The 23,989-nt window shown below is 33.0% G+C and overlaps 1 pseudogene; it reads right to left on the reverse strand.

The window, feature by feature from the left end:
- Positions 1 to 23,989, reverse strand: part of LOC149553340 (clathrin heavy chain 1-like) — a 38,107-nt pseudogene that overhangs the window by 2,346 nt on the left and 11,772 nt on the right.

Raw genomic sequence — 23,989 nt, forward strand, 5'->3', positions numbered from 1 at the left:
GAATCATGTTAATTAGTTTTAAATATGCTACATGTATATAACAAAAGCTCAACATCCTTTAAAATATACCTTACTTGGAGCTTAAATAAATAATTTTTATTAGTAATATTAATAATCTCTTCATCACTCTATCCCCATTTATATGCAATAATAAGTAGAGCCAAATCCCTCTTCTTACAGTATTTACCCACCACCCAAGAGTCATAGTAGGGATTTTTAGTGAGGAAGTGCTCTGGGTTATTATTTATATCAATGATGATTTTCCCCAATGCATTATGTACATTTACCTACTAACTTCCTTTCCTATGATATTGAATGTGATCTAGAATTTTGATTAATGGCAATAAGTTGAATACGCTTTCTATTTAGATACATACTCTAGGAAATCTCAGTGGAAAAGATAGGAAAAAAACTACAAAGGCCATAAAGATTTTTAAGCCATCATTGTTGATTGTCTTGGGTAAAGTCTTCCTTTGTATGAGACATATTTTATTATTTGGGGCTAAAAATAGGAGGTATTTAACTAATGTAATAACTAAAACATAACTAATTTAGATGTTGGTATTGCATTTTTAGTTTTTTGTGAAAAATATTATTGTTTCTAAGACATGCATCATGTTATGAATGAATAAAATCACATCAATTATTTTTCAAGCATTTACATTAGTATTGACAAAAGCATTATGTCAAAATTATGTAAGAATTACTAATTTGATGAAGGATCCAGAAATTAAACAAAAGTTTTTAAATATTTTTATAAAATCATGAACATAAGTAACCAAATACAAGAGGAGATGAGAAAAAAGATTTCAAATCAAAAAAAATCAGGTGGATAAAATAGAGTCCATAGTAGAGCATTTGGATGGAGCATATGGTAGAGCCCTAGAATGTGCAATTGCCTTTTCTTAGTTTGTATATAAAGGAAAAGATAAAAGAAAAGCCTTGGGGTCAAGTTCAAATGTTTCAATTATTGCTGGTCTAGAAATATTGTGGTTGGATGTCCAAACAAAGCCTTTGGATAAGAGTGGAAAAGATGGTTTTAGTCTGGTTGACTTGAGAGAGATCCCACTATAGAGGCAACCACACTCAAGGAGCATAGTGAACACATTTTCTCTAAACAATGCAATCAACCTTTAAGCACTTGGTGTGCAAGTGTGTTGGCATCTTAGTATAATGAAAATCCAAATTGGAATGAATTTTGTTTTATTGTAGTGGTTATCTAACTTCATATAAGGAGTTATGCATTGAGGAAGCCATTTTTTTAAGGGTTGTTGATGATGAACAAAATTCTAAAAAAATGTTACAAGGTGCTGATTTTGAGGAGGGACCTAGTGACCTTGTTGACTTGGATCCTCAACTTACTATTGATGACTATAAAAAAGAGGCAGAGGAGATTTGGGATAGCCATGGAGACATTGTTGTAAGTTATCAAACTAGTTATAAACTCAACATGCATCATAACAATAGTTCATTATCCTTGCATGAACAATATTGGAAGAACCAAATTGTGGTGTTGTTAATAACACATTCTTTGATATGGGTGTTCATATGACATACAAAAAATCACTTTTTGAGCTAGATTATGGAACATCTATTGGCTATAACATCATACTTAGTGAAAATATCAAGGCATGGGATCTAGGAGAAGGTTCAATACTTGATTTGCAGAGTGGTTTTTAGCTTGGTGTTGGTAAAGGTTCACATTATAAGATGACTAGTTACCCTCTTGGGAGACCATATATTTGAAAAGTGGAAATAAAGATTGCAGTTGGAGTGAGATGATAGTAGAAGGCATCATCATTCCTAGCTTGGATATGCAATTTGATGATTTCAATTGAAATTTATTTCCTTGTTGGTGGGTATAATAGTAGAAATAAACATTTTGCTTCAAAGAACCTACTAAAAGAGGAGCCTAGTAAAGCTAAGGTGGGTTCTCTTTCTATACTATTTCATTGAAAGTCTTCCTTGTTTTGTTTGAATCTAACCTTTGGAACCCTGTGTAGCCTCTTAGTGGATTAAGGTAGGGTAGTAAGTCTCCAATGCACAATCAAGAAGGTAATTTATTCAATTTTTAGCTTTAATTTGTTGTATGTGACTTTCCATACAAAGGTTGAATCTTCTATTTTAGAATAGGTTTATTCTCAAGAATTAGAATGATTATTTATAAATTTCCTATCCATCAGGGTGATAAGAGAGATCAAAAGAAAGTGAGGCATGAGAGGGATAAACTAGAAAGAAGGCAACGGGAAGGTAAGCAATTTTTCTTTTGTCACCATAGTGGTTTTGCAATCTAGTTATTATTTTAGCTATTGCTTTATTGTTTTATACTTAATAGAGAAAACAAGGCTTTAGGTAGAAGTAAAGGCTATTGAACTTGCTAGAATGTAAGATGTAGTATAGGATATAGCTAAAGAAAAAAAAAAGCTAGAAATAAATGAGAGGTTGCATGTTTTTCTTTGCACATTTGAGATGTATATGGATTAATGAGTTTGACTCAAAAACTATAGAGTTAAATCCTAATAGCAATATCACAATTCTATTACTCTTATGTTAAAATGAGGGATGGAAAATAGAGAGACATTCCACACTTGGCCATATTTTTTGGGCCTTCAAAGAAAGTCCATTTACCATAATCACTCCAATAGTATCCCAATTTTGGTTAAATCAACTAGTGAAATGAATGAAAAAAAATTGTATCACACTTTTATGCTTGAGAGGGGTAATTCTGACTTCACATAGAGGAGACACTATCAAATAGAGCTTTGAATCATTTGTGACATCAAGGATAGTGGAAATAATTCTAGTAATATTTATATTTATGATGACCTTTATAAGGTTCAAAATTCTTGGTTAGATAGAGGGCATTCAAGATCATAAGTATTTAACTACAACCTTACTAGGACAATAATAAGGGTTGTCAGGACAAAATAAGGGAGGGGTTAAAAAATTAAACACTCTAACTTTAATAAATTATCCCTAATGTTTTCAAAAAGGCATATTGGAAGAAGAAAAATAATTATTTGGAGGTGATTTGATTTTTTATTTTAGCCACTTTTGGTTTATTGTCTTGAAATGCATAAATGAATGTCATGCAACTGGAAACCACACATACAAAACCATCTAGAAATATACTCCTATGCATAAGGTTTTTTTGGTTGTAATGATTGAACTCCTTTCTCATAGAAACTATACTCTTAATGATTGGTTTTGGTTATGGGACAAGAATTCACTCCTAATGAAGCCTTGGTTTTGGTTATAGGAAAAACATTCACTCCTTATGATTCCTATGTTTCCAGATTGAAACCCTTTGGAGCCTCTTCAAGTTCTGCTAGCTTGGGTTAGGTTTCAAAACCTCCCTCTCCAATTCTAAGTTTACTCTTATTTTTTAGCTCTTGGAAAATCCCCATAAAAAAATCATAAAGCATCATTTTCTTCCTATCATACTAATTTTTACTATATTTTAGTTTTGCTAGAAAAGTCAAAAGACCTTCTAGAAAATATTTTGTTAGAATTAGGAGATCAGTCATGGAAGCAACCTTTGGACTATAAATCTTGATTTTCATTATTGTAGATGCTTTAAAATAGGATGTGTTGTTGTTGATTGGTATAGAACCAATTTTTACTCTGCAAGACAAACATCTTGGTAAAGAAAATTTTTTCCACACCATTCAAGTTCTCTAGCTTTTGTAAAGGAATATGAGATTTCTTTGAAGCCCTCTCTGGTAGAAAGACATCCTTGTATGGACTAATACCTTAATCAACAACTTTGGTAACTAAATAAAATAGTGTGTTATATTGGACCTTGAGTGTCCTTACACACTTTAGACCAAACTATGGGAGATGTATAGAGATACTCACATCTCTCCATTCCTAGAGGATCCTATAACAAATTTTCTTCTTCCCCTTGCATATATAGATCTCATACCCTTTGGTAATGGTATTATATAGGAGCTTGAGTATATATTTTGATTGTTCATAGGAATATCTTTGTGTTCCTCCTCACATTGAGGTCCCATATGAATCATCCTTATATTTTGTTGTTCTTGAATAGATTAGCATTGGCTCATGCATAACCCTGATTGATTCAATGTAGCAGGACATTATTCTTCCTGACACAAGTAATTGATATTCATATCTTCATCACTCATGGATTATGTTAATCTTTTGTAGAGATTTTATTTGTCACCTTGTATGTTAATTGGGAATATATCTTATTGATTTGTGGTGCTACCATTTATTGTGGGGACAAAAATATTTGAGAAATTTCCAAAGGCACATGTAGTTTGAATTTAGATTACTACATCTTCTAGATAATGAGATTGGCTTATGAGAAATTTCCAAAGGCACACATAGTTTGGATTTGGATTACTACATCTTCTAGATAATGGGATTGGCTTCCCCCATCTCCAGTGGATTTTTTCTTCCTAAGGGGAGAAAGATTGTTAAAAAGAAATGGATCATGTCTTGTCTACATGCATTCATCATTGGCAAAGTAGATACTTTCCTTAGAAGGGGGGCGACAGGGTTCTTATCTTCATTTTCTTTTAGAGTGGTGACCCAAAGCATATGAAATTTCTAATATAATGAACTAAAACAAATCATGGATTAAAAGTTAAATATCCCTTGTTATACAAAACCACAATTATAATATTTCTCAAAACTTTGGTACATTTATTTCATGGACAACAACAAGGAAGTTTCTCTACAACAACAAAGTTCCTTGTATCATTGAAGTACCATCAACAAACAAACGAATAAAAGGCTACACTAAGCTAAACAAATGAGGGGTTCCATTTCAAATGTAGGATTCATTGGGACATATACATATATGTACATAGAAGCATTCATAAAGTCCAACAATAATTAGGATAGGAAAAGTCTCTTAAACTCGATTTCATAAGAAGTAGGAGAGTTTTCATGTTTATGTAGTAGAAGCATAAGCCTCTGGATAACTTTTGGATCACAAGGTAGGGTAAGCCCCCCTTTTCTCCTCACACTCACTACAACTACATATACTACTAAGTGCTTATCAAGTACATCATAAGGAACTTCCCATTCTTCCTTTGGAAGATCACTATTGGAATCACATAGGATTTTCAAAGGCCTTGTGAGAGAAAGATACATTATGATCCAAATTGTATTCACAATCCTTATTCTCAATCAAAAAAATCAAAGAAAACATCCCAAGGTGGTATATAAGCATAGATTCCCAACTAAGCAATGTGAGTGTAGATCTATAAGAGGAGAAACATCAAATCCTAGATCATGTAATAGATGGAAGAAGAGTAATGTTGATTTTGGAAAAAAATTGAATTTGGGATTGGTAAGAGACAAGAGCAAACTGAAGCCTTGATTTAAGACTGGTATGAAGCATGGAGGCCATTTTTGTTCTAGACTGAGAAAGAAGACAATGTTTAGAGGGGAGTATAGGGAGGCCATCTAGATGTTTGAATAATGTAGCCTATTGACTTGTAGCTTGAGAAAAAGAGTGCAATTATTAGGAAGATGATTCCCATGAAAAAATATTGGGTGCAATTTCTTGTTATCGGTACTTTTGATTGGGCTTCCTCACCTTTGAAGATAGATCAAAATTTATCAGTAGTTACAAGGGTTGATGGATAGCATGGGCATGAACACCATGAATTCACTGCATGATTTTGAGACAATCTCTGATCATTTTTTATATCTTTCTATCAACTCCTCCTTTGGAAATAAAGGTAATAGATGAAAATTGTAACTCAAAGGTATGAAAGATTATCTCTCTATATATGTATATACCCATTTATTTTTAAATCTAATGTTTGAGGGAAACATCTAAAATGTTCATGCTATATTAACATGAGAGACTTTTCTAAGGCACACAAACACTTTCTAATTTAGTCAAATGGTATTCATCAATGCGAGACCTAAATAGAGCGCTTCTGATTAAATACCATAGGGATTGAACTATTTACATATTGTACAAGTAGATTATATCTTCTCATTCCTCTAAGTAAATATTTACTAGCATGTGGAATATACTTACTCTTCATTTTTAAGAAAATATTGTATTCTAGTTTGTACTATACATGTCTTCACAATAATCAATTGCAAGTGTCATAAAATCTAGAACTCATTGATTTCCATATGCTTTCAATAGTATTTCTTATGCACTTTGACAGGCAAAAAATGAGGAATCAAAATTACCTTAAAAGGATTGACCATGGGGAACCTCTTAATGACGAATGATACTCTTTCACTAACATCATTCTTCTCCAAGGACGTGTTGCTTGACATTGAATACATGGCATTGATCCATGGTCCCCATCAGATTGTTATGAATATGAATACAATAGATCGGGTAGGGTTAATTATAACTCTTGTATTGAGGGATGACATTTCTCAAGGTCATTGCCCTAATTGCACAGTAACTTCTCCTCTCTCATGTTTGTCTCTTGATTGTATTTGATTTCTTTTCTTTCTTTTTGGTGGGTTTTGTTCCTTTTTGTTGGTGTGCTATAAGCTTTTTATTTTATTATTTTAATTTTATATATTTTATATTATTTTTATTATACTTTTAGATAATTTTTCTATATTTTATATTTATTTACTTATTTAATATATTTATAGATTATGCATATTCTTATATAATTATTATGTTCATTTTTAATTGTCTTTTTGTTCATATTATCTATTTAATTTTTTATTTATATTAGTTATTTTAGATATGTGAATGAATTTTTAAAAAAGGAAGGATTAAACTAAGCATAAGAACTATATAAAAATGTGTATAAGAAAATGCATAGTTCACATATATAAATGAACTAATTATATAAATGAATTAAAAATAATAATAAGAATAAAAATGAATTAATTTATATCTATATATAAGAACTAAATAAATATAAAATATAGAAAAATCATCTAAAAATACAATAAAATTAATAAAAAATATTTATAAAATCAAGATAATAATATATACAAATAGGAAGAATTACATTGAACATAAGAACTATATAAGAACATGTGTATAAGAATATGCATAGTCTATATATATAAAAAAGAACTAATATAAACACAAAATATAGAAATACCATCTTTTATATATATATATATATATATATATATATATATATCACTCTTGATAAACATATCAGTATATAAGTACACTTACATAGTCATACAAGTATATGAATATATATACTTATATACAATGATATATATTTTTTAATTATAAGCATATAAGTTTATATATGTATATATGTATGTATGTATGTATGTATGTATGTATGTATAAAATTATCTATTGTAAGTTACTCAATAATGAACTTTTTTTCTAATTTGTTATGTTTTATATTATATTTTCTAGGCTTGATTTTGTAGTTATTTTTAGCATCAATCTTTTAGATCACACTACATATTGATTCATCATGAAGATGCAAGAGAGATAGAGAGACATTTTTTCTAATTGGGTGTCAAGAGTGGAGAGTATTTCTACATAGGTTTTGTAAGATTCTAGAGTCTTAGTAGTTGAGCCTCTACCATAAAAATTACAAGTGATAGTTTCTCATACATATTTGAATTGATCTTCCAAATTTATGCATCCATGAAATTTAACATGTGTTCTCCAAAGGTGGTATTTGGATGACCATTAAGATTAGTTGAGTCTACATTGGCTACATTGGGAAATACATAGTGTATCACTCTTCTCATGAAACATGCATGCTATTGGACCTAACCTCTTATGTATTAGGTTAAGGGATATTATTGTGACCAAGTTGCATATGCATTAATGTTACTCTAAGGTAACATAAGAATAATGTTGTCATTCTAGTAATTTTTTTGGGTGACTAATTATTAGTGACCAATTGTTTAGTCATTTATTTAATCACCTATCTTTGTCTAACCTTGTGATTTTTTCCAATGAACAAATTAGTCATTTATTCAATCACAATTCAATCACAATTCAATCACACATACTTATAAATTGTAAAATATTATTAGGATATGATCAATTTGTAGTCATGTGACTAAATTCTTTAGTCTTGTGAATCTTTTAGTCATGTAGTCATTTATTTTCCAAAAATATACTAGTGGAATTTGATGCAATATTTGTAGATCTAATGGAAAAGAATAGAATCCAAGATAAGGAAATTAGAAATCTCAAGATGGAGCAAGAATCACAAGCTATACTACTATGTGAGGTGACTAAAAAAAAGAAAAGCCATGGAAGACAAAGCCATGATTGAAGAAGACAAAAGAATTCTGGCAAACAGATTGGAAGAAAAGTCAACACAGCTATCCAAGATCTCCAACATGCAATTGGATACTCTAAGTCAAATGATGAATGCCAACTATGAACTAAATGTCATAGACATCGAGATAACCACATTGAAGTTGTGAATGAACAATTGTAGAATGACATGAAAAGAGAAAAGGAATTTTTTCAATGTCCCAACAAGCCAAATGAAGCCATCAAATAATTTGAGCACTTACTAAGATCTCCTATATCTAGTAAAGATACATTAGGATTGGGCTACAAAAGCATTGAAGAAGGAGAATCATCCAAAGTCGCTAAAGAAAGGAAAATCAAAGGTAAGAACTCCAAACCTACTTGTCATAATTGTGGTAAGAAAGGACATACTACTAATATGTGCAAGAGCAACAATAAAAATCAAAATTTCAAACCTAATAACATGACTCATTTTCATAAGTGCAACAAGCAAGCTCATCAAGCACATGAATGCAAAACCAAGACAATGCATAAACAAAGATTTGAAAGATATTGCTACAATTGTCAAAAGTATGCACATAGAGATTTTGAATGAAAATCCAAATCCATGTGGTCATCAAACAAGCTAGTAAAGATAAGAAGCTATAGAAATTTTTATAATTGGGGTTGCAATACAAGATATACCTATCACTATCATCAAGAATATGGACATAGTCTTTAGAATTGTATTAGAACACACTTCAGTGGTAACTAAAAAAGATGGTTCAGTAAAACTATATGTTTCAGCTATTTGAAGAATGGTCATATTAATAAGAATTGGCCAACTAGGTCAAAGGAACCAAGTTGTGAATTTGATAAAGGCAAAGGAAAGGTAGATGTTGAACACATCAAAGATGAGATGAACAAGACATGGAAAAAAAAGAATAATTACCGCACATCAAATGGAGAAGGGATCACTTCACCCAATGGATCAAATGATCACATCTCATCAAACTAAACAAACAAGAGGTATGTGGGATTGATATTCAAGTGTAATATCATACATTAGTTCCAAGGGAGATAGTACTAAAAAGACTACATTAGCATGAATGAAGATGTAAGATGTTGTTGTAAATTCAAGTTAAATCTTTAAACTTTTCATGTTTTTCATGAGCATGAAATGTTTTCTATGTATGCTGAGTAGAATGGTAGTTGATGTCAAGCCTGTAGTAGTTGTTGAGTGGTGGAATTATCTATGGATGTTGAGTGCTTCTAAAATTGAGTTGATGTCAAGTTTATAGTTATACAAGCACTAAGAATTAAATATAAGGGTTTTTCAAAGGATATATGATTGACTTCACTCATTATTCACATTTCAAATTCAAGTAAAGAGTGAGAAAATTGAAAGTTGATTCAAAAACTTGTTCATTGCATTCATAGAAAATTTGACAATGATCTCACACCAATTATCCAAATTTTAAAAAGCTATTTATCACAATCCAAGCTATGTAGTTTTACTTTACATAAACCCTAGTTTGACAAATTTTGTCTAGCTCAAAGAATGTATAAGGGAAAGAGGTTTTTAATGTTCAACATGTCAATAATGAAGTTAAGTAACCTATATTTAAGGCCATTCTTGACATAGCTTACAAACAAGATCCTTTTGGTGCTTTATCTATGATCCCACCGAATGCCATAATGGTGCAAGATATAAGAAGATGATAATTGAAAAATTGGTAGTATTGGAGACTTAGAAATTAGATAAGTGTATGATAGATTATGTGAAAATTGTATTCTAAAGGAAGAGTATAAAATCATTGAAAAGAAGGGTTTGATGTGTGCCCTAGATTTTCCTAGTGTATTTAAAATTGAATGGATTAGAATTGTGTTGAGCCAAATACATAATGGATCTTTATGGTTGGAGGGTGGACTCATTAACATTACCAATAGAATAATTCACAAGGTTACTGGCTACCCAACCCTTGATCGGCCCAAGACTCTAAGTAGTGATTCCAAGGGAGCAATAGAGAAAATACTAGAGCTAAATGGAATAAAAGAGGCATGACAATAGATACTATTATTGATCCATTGATAAACTTTGTTGTTAGGGTAATCTCTCACAAATTCTATCAATCTAGTACATTGAATAGTGTACCCTATATCGTAGTGGACATTGGCTACAAAATTGTGAAGAAAGATCATACTTATGATCTGGCTAAGCTTCAACTCCAACAACTGATGGAAAATCTTGGAGCAATTAGAAAAACCAAGAGTGCTCAAAGTAAATTTGATTCAATACTTATCTTTATATTCTTTTATGTGCAAAATACATTTCCTTCCTTTGGTACTATAAGTTAGAAAATAAGCAGGTCAATAGCAGTGCAGATCAATGAGTTTATTGAACAAATGAAAGAAAATTTTGAATCATTAATGACAAGCCATTTTGAAGATTTCAAGAAGTCAATGAATGAAAGAATGAGGAAACCTATTTCATTGGTTGAGCAACATTACAATTATATATGTTTTCTAGTTGATGTTGATTACACCTTTGTACAGGCTGCCACACCAAGGGTTAGATGGTTAAGGAAACTTGGGTATGAGATTAATGTTGATGGAGCTTCAGTAGCCATCACAGCAATCCTAGTAGAGGAGATTGATAGAAGTAAAATGATATTTGGAAACTATGAAATGGTAAAATCAAAGATTATCTTGGAGTTGAAAACTACCTCTATGCTTAAGAAGAAAGATAAGCTAGTAAAGAAGCTAAAGGCCAAATTTGGTAAAGGTATAAATGAGGAAGAAGAGGAAGAAGATGAAGAGGAAGAACAAGAAAAAACTCAAGAATCTCCTGCATTGAGTCAAGGCATGGGAGAGGATAAGGAAGAGGAAGAAATAGAAGGTGTCGAGGAAGCACCCACACATACTGAGCCAAAAAAGAGAAAGGCTAAGACATAGCCAATGTCTAAGGCAAAGACAATTTCTAAACCAAGCATAGCCAAGCCAATAGCACCTACTACCAAAGCAAGCACATAAGCCACAACATAGAAGGCCAAGGAGAAATCCAAGCAAATAGAGCAAGGTGTCCAAGTGCAAAAGAAACAAAGAAGAAAATATCTTGCACAGCTAGATTTAGATGAAGAAAGGACAAAATCAGATGATATAGGCCGATTCAAAGTGGTAAGTCACAAACCACTCTCTAATATTGAAAATTTGTGTGAAAATGTCAACAATAATGAAAATTTGTTTGGTTTAATGCACATTGATTTTGAGAAACTTGAGAAAGAAGAACAAAATCTAGGGGAAGAAGCCCTATATGTAATGATGTCTAAATTTAAGAAAACACCATTAGAATTTTCCAACTCAATACCCAAGAAACTATATGACTTAGTTGAGAAAAAATGGCATTAGTGTTTAAATTTGGAAAAACAAATCAGGGAAACCACTTTAGCCCAAGTAATATCAGAATTGAAAAAAGGGAAAATTGCTAAGGCTAATAAGAAATATGGAGTTAGGTTTACACCTAAATATAGAGCCTTCAACATACTTCAAAATAATATTGAAGATGTGGTCAAGAAATCTACCTAAATATGGAAAGATATCTATGGGTTGACCACTGTTAAACAAGAAGTTGATCCCTCTAAAGGTAAACTGGATGACAAAGAGGATGACAATGATGATGACAAGAAAGATGATATAGTGGTGGAGGAAACTAAAAAACAAACTGATGACAAGGTTATAGCCAAATAGCAACAAGATGAATAGAGTTTGCAAGACACACAAATGTTGAGTGTCAGTCCCCCACATGACACAATCAAGTCTACTAAAACCATTATTGTAAAGTATGTCTCTAATCTTTTATCTCAAAACATCAATCCCTTTATTGTAGAATACCTAAAGAAGATATTGGACCAATCTACACTACAGGCCAATTTTTATGATAATCCAATTTTGGTTAGTATAGATGAGCTCCAAAATGCAATAATTGATGTCACAAGGGACAAGTTGAATCCACAAGAACCACCTTCTTCCATCCCTTTATTTACTCAAGTAAAACCTTTGACTCAAACAATAGTAGGTACATATACTAAGGTTGATACATTTATAAAAGTTGACATAGTTGAGCAAAGGTAGACTGTAGTAGAAGAAGAAGACATTACTACTGGATAACAAGAAGTAGGATAGATAGATTCTTTTGTACCTAAAGCACAAGGACAAGGTACTAGTCATTTCATTGTTTTAGATAAGAGAAAATCTAAAGAGAGTGAGAAAAAACCTAAGGTAAAGTAGTAGGAAGTCATCCAAGAATTGGTAACTCTACCAACATCTAGCACTTCTCCTACAAAAGTTCTTTAGAAGACAAGCATAGAATTTATACCATTGCAAATTTTAGTGTTAGGCTCTAGCTCTTCAAAAGTTGAAAAGATAATTCACTATGGAGATATCACTCTAGGTGAAGAGATAGTTATTCCTACGTTTGATTATGATACAATGACACTAGAGAAAATAAGCATTTTGCAACAAGCCTTAGAGAAGAAAAAGTATCAAGAAATGCTTAGGAGAGAATATAGGCAAAAGAAAGAACTTCAAGACATAAAAGACATCTTTTTGGATGCATTTAATCTATCAACTCCTAAAGAGACCAAGCTAGTACTAGAACAATTCTTAGATATAGTAGAAAAGGTTAATCATAAAGACATTGATACTAATGCCAAACTCTTAGAATCATCTAAAAAGAAATTCTAGAGCAAGGTAAATGAATAGATATCTGGTGATATAACACTTACTCAAGTTGCATTGGCAACAAAGGTTGAGGATGTGAAGAATGTACTTGAGAATATATTCTCATTGTACACCAAATTTTGTGACCCTACACTCTTCACCCAAGAAACCAAACATCATATTCTAAGTCTAAAGAGAAATATTAACATATTAGGTACAAGATTACCTCAAAACCCTACTCAGAGTGAGAAGCATTCTCATACATTGCTTCAGACACAAACTTAATTAGTTGTGTTAATAGTATAAAAGGCTAGCATAAGAGCCAAATTGACATGTATACAAGTGTCCCTCAACCCTCACATGGAAATACTACACAAAGAACTAGGTTATGCAGAAACTATACTAAAGAAATACCTCAATCTTTCTACCTTATATGGCCTAGTACACCTTGCTACTAAGCTTTCTATCCAAATCAATTCATTGGATGTTGCATGTGACAATTGGGATGCAGCTCTTAAAATCATAATGGAAGTCCATAAATCATTTTTGGGACAAACACACTATCTGTGTATAGCCCATTTGACATAAGTGTCAAAAAAGGGGGAGAATAAATAACATTGGATATTGGGAAAGATAAACCATGGGGGAGAGATAAAGCAACATGGAGAAATATAATAGAGGGGGAGAATAAAGAAAGGGGGAGCCAGAAATAGAGATACAAAAGAAAGGAGTATAAACAAAGGGGGAGTAGTGAATAAAAGAAAGGAAGACAATAAACAATAAAATAAAGTTATATCATTGAGGTGATATACATTTTTGAGATATTTTGAGATTCATTTTTGGAAAGAAAAAGTAGTAAGCAGATATAGATATCAACTATGAAAGAGCATATCAGATGAAAGAGTATTAGATACAATGCATTAAAGTCAGAGAGAAGCACAGATTTTGGTTAACAAATAGACACATTAACTTAGGGGAGTTATTAATTTGAGGTATATAGGTTATTGCAAGATTTTGAAGTTTTGTATATAAGTCAAGTCATGGATATGTTATGCTAAAGAAGTTAAGAAGAATATTGTATATTTAAGTATTTTTGACACTCATGTCAAAGGGGGAGATTGTTGATCTCAGATTGGTTTTGACAAATGAGTGTCAACCCACTCAACCCATTTACTTAGTTCATGCCAAACTAGTAATACATGTCAAGAACAACATGTAAATGTAAGACCATGTTGAGTTACAATGAATACCAAGTAACTCATGTGCCAAGATGCTCAAGTGCCAAGCAAATAGACCATGTTGACTGAATTCAAGTGTTGAGTAAATAGTAGATGCTAAGCAGTTCAAATGCCAAGTCAAAAGTAGAAATACAATATATATCAAGCATTAGAGACTTCATATGCTGAGTGAAATAGTTTGGACATATTTGTTTGTAATGGCACAAACAAATATGTAAACCATATTTGAGCTGAATTAAGGATAGATTACAATCTTTTGCAGATAAAGATGAATCTGTGTGCAGATTCCCTATGCAACTGCATGTAGCCAATCAAAAAATGGATGAATATTAACTATAGATTCATACCTAACCCTAAGCTACCAGAGTCTTCTTAAGGAGGATGGAGCCCTAAACTCTAAATGATGATGAAAATAGTGTAGAAGGGGTGAATGACCAAATTGGAGGAGAAAACAAGATTGTTTCAAGAGCTATCAAGGTGACATTGTAGTAAGAGTGAATTATAGAATTAGTTAGAGAAGAACAAAGGTTAGAGAAGGATATAGCATTGATACAGTAGATCATCAAGGATTAATCAAAGATTGTAGAGAGGTGATTTGTTATCAAGCAAGTGACAACTATAGGATCTATGTTGAGACATTTTAATAGGTGATTTCAATTAAATCTCTTAACAGAGTAGTCCTAATAAGTTGTATGAAATCCTTTAATAGGGTGCTTACTTAATTGTATGTTGAATTCCTCTATCCAAGCACACTTCTAATAGGGTGTTGAAATCCTCTAACAAAGAAAGACTTAATAGTCTTTATAAACCTTTAATAGGATAGGCCTTTCATAAGACAGATCATGATTCTGGTCAAACCATTGTAACCTTCATTGGATACACTTTATTGCTATAGTAGTGAAGATTTGTGGGTGTCATCCCCACCCCAATTTTACCTTCTCATTTGGAGGGTTTTTGGGTAATCATATATGGTGTTATGTGTGAGTTTTATTACATGTTTACATGATTCATGTGTATGCTTTACATATTATTTCAATATATTAATGTATGTGTTATATGAATGGTGAAATTTTTAGGGGTCCAAGTTTAAACTCCTAATTCACCCCCCACACCCCCCCCCCCCCCTCTTACAAGTTTACTTTCTTCCCACTTGAAATTCCAACAAATTGTGGATGGTGGTAGTATTAATAACCTTGTTCCTAAAGAGATGGTTCAAAAACTTATTTTGAAGAGAGTGAGATATCCTTATCCTTATAGGATTAGTTAGTTGCAAGGTCAACATGCTTTGGAAGTGATGGAGCAATGCCTTGTTGATTTCTAAATTCAGTAGTATAAGGATGAAGTGTTGTGTGATATTGTGGATATGAATAGTTGTCATGTGTTACTTGGTATACCTTAGTAGTATGATTGTAGGGTTGTGCATGATTGTGTTGAGAATGTGTTTATTGTTAAGAAACGTGGCAAGAATTTTTCCCTAATTCTTTTGTAGAATGAAGAGCTCAATAGGAGGAACCTACGTATTGGCAGCCAAGTTGAGTTGGCATATACTAAGATGGTTGGAGATTAGTGTGAAAATTAGACCTTTACCACACCTAATATTGATGTGAAGAAGTCAAACATGAACAAGGGAAAGAGTGCACAAGTTGACGATTTGGAGGATATGTATGAGAAGAACAAGTTTGGGATTTATGTGTTGAATCCTAGAAGATGTTCTTCTAGTTACTAGAACATCATTTTGAAGCTAGGGTATCTGATGCAGGAGCATCCTAGGCTTTCTTGTAATCCTATGTATTGAAGCTGAGAGCTAGTGGTTTCCAATATTCCTGTTGCTACTGAGCTATTTAGTGGAGGTCAAGTTACTATAGCTCCTAGTGGGTACTGAGTAATTGTAGCTCTTATTGAATGTCATGTTACTATAGCTCCTAATGGGTTCCAAGTTACTGTAGCTCTTAGTGGATGTCAAGTTATTGTAGCTCTTAGTGGATGCCATGTTCTTGTCATGTATGTTGTGAGTGCCAATTTTTGTTTTGATTCTGTTCATGTTGAGTTGTTTTTTAGCTAACTTTTGGCATTTAATTTATCTGTGGGTATTTAATTTTTGTTGTGGCTGACTTACAGTACAACATAGATTTAATGTGAGGGATTTAATTTAGTTTGTAATGTACTGGGACAACTTGTTGCTTAGTGGGTATAAATAAAGAGTTTTGTGGAGTCTTTAGCATAGTTAGAGAATTCATTCGAAGGAGGAGTGAAGGGGATTGTGTAGATGAAAATTTTGAAGAGATAGGGCTATGGCTTGAGAACTAGAGAACTTGCTTCGTGGACCTAAAGTATAAGTATGGATTTTCTTGGTGTTCTTATCTAGTTGTGGATCTAGACTAGCTAGAATTGAGTTTGTAAGTGGATCTTATTGGACCTTTCAAAATTGATATTCTAATTGTTATTTGTATTTGGCCCTAACCCAAAAGGCCTTAAAGCTAGGCATATTGCATGTAATCAGTTATATCTATCAATAAAGAGTTTTGATTTAGTATTAGATCTTGCATTATTGTTGTTGTTTTGTTGTGTCACCACTATGTCAAAGCAAAGAATCTCAAATATGTGAAAGAATGGAAAATTAAGAAAACCCAAAGGGTACTTAAAACGCCAAAAATTGATCCCCAAAAACTAGTAGAGATGCCCCTCATTTTTCACAAGATAACCACAAGAAACAGAAATTTTGCACAAGGAAGTATAGCACACCATGAAAGAAACTACCTTTCACATGAGGAAATGTACCAAATAGTATGAGGAAGTACTTGGCCTAGCAACCAAAATACCTAAAACTAGTGCAGGGTTTTGTGTAAGGAGGTGCCAAGAGTTGTGTAAGAAAAGAAAGCACACCATGCAAATTTTTAAACTTTCATGCAAGAAAGTACAATTTCGTGTGAGGATCCAAAATAGCAAGCTAGAAAACATAAAGTTAAAAAGCTATGAAATGAATTTCTTCCACACTGAGGAATATTGAATCCACAAATTGAGGCATACACACTTGAACACTAAAATGCAAGATAGAAATTGTAACTGTAATACCCCAAAATTAGCACATTTCCATATAAACCAACTTTGGTTTATTCAACTATTCCTAAGTCCTATTTTACTAGGCAAATCTAATTCTAATAATTGCTACTTGACCTAGGTGTCAAATGTAGAAAACCATAATTTGCATTAATCATATTATTTATTTAATTCCTAAATATCGACTCAAATTAGCTACACAAACCTATCAATTTAATTTAATTTAATTATAAATGTTCTACTTTAATTAAATTAAAGTTACTTCTTTAGCTAATATAGAAAGGAATTAAATACATTTAATTTAATAAGATATCTTCTCTTTGTAATTATTGAATTTAATTATTCAATTAGTTAAATTTATCCATTTATGAGGCCATATTCTATTTTATTAAATTAAATATTCACTAAAAAAAAAGAACCAATCAGCTTCTTTTATCACTCAAAAGGCAGTTTGTTAGCTCCTTTTATCACTCAAAAGGTAGTTAGTCAACTCTTTTTATCACTCAAAAAGGACTCAGTTAACTCCTTTTATCACTCAAAGGCAACCAATTAACTCCCTTTTCATGAGGAAGTTACCTTTATGACTGGCTCTCCTCTTCAATCTTGACTGTCCATTTCAATTAATCTTGACTGTTGATCACCTCTTGGATTCTATAAAAGAAGCTCTCCATTCCTCATTACAAAGGATGAATTTTGGAATTTGCGTCAAATTTATGCTAAAATTCTTACTCACTTTGCTCACATTTGCATAGCTTTATTTCTTTCATTGTAATATCATTTAGATTTATTATGCATCCATTTAGCATATTATGCTTCTTCATTTCTTAGATTAATAATATCATCTCTAATCTAGATTAATTGCACTTTCATTTAGCTACATAAATCCTTCATTCTAGAGGTTTGGTTTCCTACTTCTTGTTCTAAGAGAAAAGGCATAATCCTTCTAGTTAGAAGGCAACAGGTCACTCTGTTAGACTTTTTGAATAAACAATACAATGTTTATTTTGGGATGATCTCATAGGTAATGACCATGTTGAAGTGTATGTGAGGATCAGAGGCCCCCAATTTTGCATATACAATTTCTAGCGCCACAATGGGGCTCAAAAAATCAATTTTTCTAGCCTTATTTTCTATATTTTCTGCATTTTTTATTGTTCTGTTTGTACAGGTTTCCAAATTTTTGCCTAAAAACTTGAAGATTTCACATCTTCCTCTACACTTTCTCGAGTGAAAAAATGCATAATTGCAAAAATTCCCATGCGATGCACATCATTTCTTCGCGTGGGTCTGTGCATGATTTCGCACAGAATTTTGAAACAGTAATGTAAAATATAGTTTTCAAATTCCAATTTATCAAGATGTTTGTTTGACTAATTGTGTTTTCTGAAGCATTTTTATTTCTAATTTTTTATTGTTTTTCTATACCTTAACAATGGTTTGTAGGACATTTTGAAAAAGCTATAAAAAAAAGAGAGTATTTTTTGAATTTTTACTTTTGACTTTTTCATAGGTTTTGGCTTTTTTTAAGCTGTTTTATGGGTATCAAAAAGAACAAAAAAGTTTAAATTTTATTTTCCCATAGTTAAGCTTCCATTTGACTAATGGTGTTTTCGAAAGCATTTTATTTCTAAATTTTGGTTTTCAACAGCTTAACAGTGGTTTGCAGGATGCTTGACAAAGATACATTTTATCCAAACACTTGGAACATAAACTAATTATGTGAATGCAGGATTCTTGTCAAAGATATGCATGACAAAGATTTGTTTCAAACCCACATAAATGGTGTGTCTTCTTTTATTTCTTTTCACACATAGTATAAATAGGGCTTGTGAACTTTGTAGGGTGCAAGACAGGGGAATAGGGGAGTATGCTCTTTACCTCTTGGAGGTCATGACCAAGGGTAAATTAGAAACCTAAAAGCCTCTGAAAGATGGCATCCAAGGGAGGTAAGAAAGTTATTGGTTCTCCCAAATGAAGCCTTGAATGAAGAGATGATGATTTCCTTTTAGGGGATCAAAATCTTGGAATAGGACAAGGTGGGATTGATTAAGCTAACTTAGTGATTAACATGTCTTGCATGTTTGGGTGAGGAAATGAGGTAGAGGGGTATGCTCTTTCCCCTTGAGGGAAATCAAAAACTTTGACGCTTAGATCCAAACCACCAGTCTGAGTTGATCCTTTAGATGGCCTATCGGAGTGGTCCAACCTCTAGAAATGACCCATGTGAGCACACTCCTTTCACTAGAGATTCCACCTCACTATAATAAAGAAGCTTTGTTGTGTGAAAGACTCCAAAGCCATATTAATTTCCTCTTCTTCATTCTGATATCACATATCAAGAACAGACTCTGTAAATTGCACTGGTCAGTGTTGGCCCCAATCTTGCTAGTCAAGAGTGTGCACTTACAAATGCTGGTGTGGTATACTAGCCTCAACTTCACTTATAAAGACAACAAGGATTAGTATGAATAGAAGCCAAGTAAAAACCTCTTAGTTAGTTGCTACCTAATTCACCTCCAAAAGGAGGCATAATCTTTGTGCAAGGAGGGGGAAGAATCTCTCTTGTAGAACTCACCATAAGCATGCAACTAGGCATTGGAAGGTGGTATACATGCTTAACCCCTACCACAAGGGTGTTAATTTAGTGTATATGTTATTGAGCCCTTTTAATACACCAAAAACATGGGCACCCTCTAGGGGGTGACATGGTTGTGTGAGGTGCACGCATGCACATAAGTTGTGGGATAAAGGTTTTTCCTTCTCTACCAATTTTATGTTTTAGGGATAAAAGCATGTTGTTGTTGAGTCTTTAAACATTGTCCAAACCTATCAAACAAACTAAACATCAAGACTCTCCACCCCTCCAAGTTGCTTTGTCCTCAGTTGGGTTGTTTGAAACTACCACCTGCTTCCTATGTTTATCTAAAAACCAATTGTCTTGTTCAAAACAACCAAAATGATGTCCAAAACTTGAAAATAGTCTTAGTACCTATCTAAAATCTATCCACAATTGTCTAAAACATGCAAAAATTTCTTCAAAATTTAGTATCTACTTTTTCTCTAAATTTGGTATGTTATTTGCAACATTTTGCCTCTTTTTTGTTTGCAAATAATGTCAAACAGTGGCTTCTTACTTAGCTAATGACTTGTAACCTACACATAAACTAGTCTTGTCTCTTGTTCACTTTGTCTTTGGTCTTTGGTGCTTGTCATAATCTATGTCACAATAGTCATCATCTTTGGCTATTCTAGCCATTACTCAGATGACTCGTACCTTAGTATATAGTACCCTTATCTTGCTTTATTTTTGAGACTATGTTCTAGTGTGGTCCTTTTTTAAGCTTTCTATAGTGCCTACCCTTGTTTACATATTTTCTGGACATTGTTGTTGTTATTATCAGACTATGATGGACTAGCTTTATGTGATGAATTAGTGGTATTGTTTTGACACTATCAGACATTATGTTATGGATTAAGTGGTTATATGATGAGATCATTTAGACTTTACATTTCATGCATACATGATGATCATTATATTGTTTTCAGCTATGGTTGATGATTAGTTGATGGTTATTATCTCATGTGTTTTATTATGGATACTTATCCAATACTTGCATGTGTATGGTGTGCATGTTTTCTTATTGTATGGCATTTTTGATGTAATTAAGGAAGGGAGTCCTATTCACCTACTTAGTTAGGATCTACACGATGCACCACTTCCTTCCATTGTCTTTTTAGCTTAGCACTATATATATTATATGTACATGCATGGTTTTTCTGCAGGTTGTAGGTACCGGGTATCGACTTCTCTGAATTGCCAGGATGAGCGTACCCTATTATACTATCTCAATGATAAGAGAAGGGAGATAAATTCTAAAGTCCAAATCCCAAACCTTTAAGCCAATTGTCCTAGTGAGGTAGGACAAGTATCTGGATATTTTACCCATCAAATGTGTCGAATGACATGATTCGTGATTTTTAACCCTTTAGACTGATTTTGAGTGATTTTCTCTATGATAGGTTTTCATATTTTATCTTGGAGGTCTATGGTGAATTTTCTATTAATTAAGTCTTAATAAATAGATTTAATTAATAAATTAATTATTTGAGAAAATTAATATAAGATATCATGTTATTTGATATTTTGATTATAATTAATTAAATGAGAAATAATTGAGGAAAAAGAAAATAAATAAAAGAAAATTAGAAAATTAAAATTAATAATAATAATAAAATGATACCATAAAATAAATATTAAAGTAACACTTTAATATTTTACAATTAAATTAGACGTTACTTTAATAAAACTTCAAGGGATGATGACGTAGCAATAGTGGAATTAGGAGAATGCGAGGATACTATCATATCAGCAGCCACTTCTATGTCAGTTGAAGCATCCAATGAGGAGTTTAATGTTAATGTTGTTCCTATGTCCATATATTTTGATGTGGCAACACCTATTGTTGATACAATTAGCATGAGTACATATGGTTCACCTACAACTACATCTTTTTCAATGCATGATGGTGATAATATGCATTCCAGTCCAATATATATTATGTGGATGGATAAAGGGAAGAAGACGTTTCATAGATCTTCTATGGAGTTGCCTTATGATGACATTCTGACTTCATCAACACAAGTTTTGAATGCTAGGCTACAGGGGTTGGTCCTGATGATGCGGGTTTGCAGTTGGTTTAACTTCCATATGGATATCACATATTGGGATCCAGGTGGAGGTTGGAGTCCATTATGTTACTTAATTTCTTGAGGACAACCAATTTCAAGGAGGGCGGATTTGTAATGATCCCATCTTTTGGCCTTCACGTTCTTTTAGTAGTTGACCAAGTGTGTGTGTGCGTTAGCCTTGTTCTACATGGTCCCAAGGGCTAACGAAGGGTTTAATGGGATCCTGGAGTGTTTTGGCCTAGTCATTTCCAGTTTGGGCCAAAATGAAGTTGATTTACTCAGTTTCAGGCATACTATTTTTAGTAAGTCGGCAGGACACAGTGCAAGTCAATTTTGGTGATTGGATTCGATACTCCTCGGTGAGAGCTTTCCGATGAGCTATCACTCGCATTATTCGGAGTCTGATTGCTAATACATTTTAATGCCTGAAGTTTTATAAAAGTAACGTCTAATTTAATTGTAAAATATTAAAGTGTTACTTTAATATTTATTTTATGGTGATGTGTACCCAAAGGAGACATAAGGGGTATTTTAATATATGTTTTATATATTACACATCTTTTATCCCACATTGCCCATATGAGTTGAGCGAACCTTTGGGAATAGAATAAAAGGAAGCATTTGTGGCTTCATTAGATAGGTTGAATATGAGAAGAAATTGGTGTGTGAGTTGTAGCTTTGTTCTTGGCATTTAAGGACGTCTATCCTCTCTTGTAACATTCTAGACGTCATTCCCTTGGGGTTTGGCCTTTGGAATTCTTTCTTATTGGCTTCATTAACAGGTAGTTTAGTTGCATTTTCGGCTACAGGCAGATTTGATATTTTGCTCATATCTTCTTCACTACTTGTCCGACGCTTATGCCGCTTGGAGGGAATGGTATTATGAAGGTAGTGGACTGATTGGAAGACAAAGTATTGTAGCAGCAAGTTTGTAAGCATGGGCTGGAGTATTATGACAATATTGCTGAAGTAATTAGGGCCTTATAATTTTTGCGATACCAGAGCAAGACAAAATAGGATTTCAGATTTGCAAAGCAAACAGTCTAGTACATCTGTGCAGGGGGACATTGAATCCAGCCATACAGACACGGAGGAGATATTCTTTGATCAGGACAACAATATGGGTGATTGAGATGATAGGAATACAGGATTAGGCGGAGGCGGGAATGCTGGTCCAGATCAGGGGGAGGTACTGTTCAGAAAGTTATTGGGTACATTAGAGAAGGGGCAACGTATGCAACAGGAGCAGAATAGGCAAATGGATATGATGTTGCAGCTTATGGCTAGACAGATGGGCATCAACATTGATGATTTGTATGCTGCTCCAGAGTAGAAGGTAGTTGATTCCTTAGGTGGGATCGAGACATGTATAGAGCCAATCAATTATGATGTTGGTGATGTGGGCATTTCGATAGAGTCAGTAGAGACATGCGTGCAAAGTCAGGAGACCACATATGAAGCCTTGTCAGGGGATGATGATGTAGCAATAGTGGAATTAGGAGAATGCAAGGGAACTGTCATATCAACAACCACTTCTATGTCAGTTGAACCATCCAATGAGGAGTTTGGTAATAAGCATGTGGTTGTAGATGTGTGCTCTAATGATAGTACACTTGTTATTGCTAATGAGGTGAGCAATATAGTGACAGAGTCATATTATACTATCGATCAACAAAGTGTTAATGTTCACTCTTGGGATAGTACTATGTTCAACATGGATGCAACATTGTCTTATGACAATCTGATGTTTGAGGCTGATGTTAATCATTCACCTAAGTGGAGATGGGCTCAGTTTTCACTATCTACAAAGATTCAGTTTTGTGTTGCAGCAGTTGGGAGGAAGAGGTTTCAGAGATCTTCTATGGAGCCGCCTTCTGGTGACATCCAGACTTATACTTCATCAGCACAAATTTTGGGAGCTAACTTGCAGGACATGTGGTTGGTCCTAATGATGTTCATTTGCAGTTTGTTTAATGTCTATATGGATATCACACATTACTTCAATTGGGATCCAGGTGGAGGTTGGAGTTCATTATGTTGCTTAATTGCTTGAGGACAAGCAATTTCAAGGAGGGCGGATTTGTAATGATCCCAT

The sequence above is a fragment of the Cupressus sempervirens genome, chromosome 6, assembly GCF_028749045.1.
Source record: "Cupressus sempervirens isolate cs-2001-9-10 chromosome 6, ASM2874904v1, whole genome shotgun sequence".
Lineage (NCBI taxonomy): Eukaryota > Viridiplantae > Streptophyta > Pinopsida > Cupressales > Cupressaceae > Cupressus > Cupressus sempervirens.